The following is a 2,037-nucleotide window of genomic DNA, read 5'->3' as shown; positions in this document are numbered from 1 at the left end:
TATTGTTGAGTTAGTTAGCTGATTGATGTATTAGTTTACAAAGTAGTTAGTTAGATTATTAATGACGTACAGTGTATAAATAGCACTTCGTGACTAATGAGAAGTCAAGTCGGTCATTTCAGTTCACTGTTCTATTCATTATCTTCTTCCTCTTCTTCCTCTCAAATGCATCTGTTTTATCTCAGCTAAGAGAATAACTTTCAACATGGTATCAGAGCTAGTGACGATGGAGTTCTAGCTGGTGGTTCGAGTTGTTTGCAAAATAGATCTTTTTCGCACACCTGAGATTTGGAAGAACAGTTGAACACACCAACCTCATTTTTTCTTCACTTCGATCAGAGATCTACTTCATTTTTCTTCTTTTTCGATCAGAGATCTGCAATTATGGTGAAAGCAGTCGATTCATAATCAGATCCAGTTCAGATCGAGAAATTCACCGACATTCATCCTCGCAATCCTCTATATCTACATCCGTCTGACACTCCAGGTAGCATTTTAATCCCTCAACAACTTATTGGCATAGAAAATTACACTGGCTGGAGTAATTCAATGAAATTTGCACTGTTAGCAAAAAACAAAATTGATTTTATTGATGGAACTTGTCGTAAAGCTCACTACAGAGGCGATTTAGCTCATGAATGGGAGAGATGCAATGCCTTAGTATTATCAGGGATTTCCAATTCAATTTCGAAGGAACTCGCTAATGGACTAATGTTTTCTTCTGATGCGCATAGTGTTTGGAAGGATTTAAGAGAGAAAATTGATAAGCGAAATCTGACAAGGATCTATCAGATTCATCGTGAAATTAGCACAATGAGTCAGGGAATTTCCACTGTTTCTAAGTACTATTCTAAGTTGAGAAATCTCTGGAATGAGTATGTGTCTTTAGTGCCTTTACCAGCCTGTGATTGTGACAAATACAAGGTGTATGCAGAACATATGGAGCGCAGAACCTTATGCAGTTTTTAATGGGTTTAAATGATAATTTTGCTCAATCGCGAAGTCAAATACTCCTGATTGTTCCTAGTCCCAGTCTCAATCAGGCATACAACATGATTATGCAAGATGAGAGTTAAAGAGTTCAAACTAGTTTGATTTCTAATTGTGTGTTGCATTTACAGAAAATGGATGTTACTGATCCAACAACATTAGCCTCTTCACACACAAATAGGTTCAGTCAGGCTTCAGGATTATATTGTGATCATTGTCACTTACGCAATAACACTAGGGCCAACTGCCACAGATTGATTGGCTACCCTCCAAATTTTAAGTTCACAAAGAAGAAATGTGTTGATTATAAGAAGAGTAAGGGTCAGTCAGCTGGAACTGATAAATCACAACTTTTTGGTAATAGAAGGCCTCAAGCCAATAATATGAATCATGATCCTCGGGATAATATTGAACCACCACTTTTTGCTCCTGGTCAAACAATGCCCTATTTTACTCCTGATCAATACAACAATTTGTTGAAATTGCTTGACAATGATTCTTTTGCTAAGGAGGCTTTTGCTAACATGGCAGGTATTGTTTCTCCTCTTCCTTCCACGTTTAACACCACTCACACTTGTTCTGATGTAGGTAATGAAATAGTTCCCTGGATTGTTAACACTAAGGTCACACATCATATGGTTTCTAGCTTGGATACTCTACATAATCCTCTTCCTGCTCACTCCTCTTTTAATAATGTCTCTTTACCTAATAGCCAAACTACCTCAGTCACTCACACTGGTTCAACTCATTTTCTAGAAAATAATGGCATCCACAATGCCCTTTATGTCCCTCAATTTACATATAACCTCTTATCTGTTTCTAAACTTACTAAAGAGCTCAACTATTGTGTCTCTTTTTATCCTCATTTCTATCTTTTTCAAGACCTTTGCACTAGCAAGGTGAAAGGGATTGGTAAGGAAGAAGCAGGCCTATACATACTTCTTTCCACTACCAAGCATCCACCTTTTGCCAATGCACTTCATCACACTTCCAGTCCAGCTGTTTCATTCAATTCAACCTGTTCAAACCACCATCCTTCCGATCTCA

Source organism: Solanum verrucosum, unplaced genomic scaffold, assembly GCF_900185275.1.
Source record: "Solanum verrucosum unplaced genomic scaffold, falcon-dt-bn FXZP01000182.1, whole genome shotgun sequence".
Taxonomy (NCBI): Eukaryota; Viridiplantae; Streptophyta; class Magnoliopsida; order Solanales; family Solanaceae; genus Solanum; species Solanum verrucosum.
Note: the sequence above shows the minus strand (reverse complement) of the source record.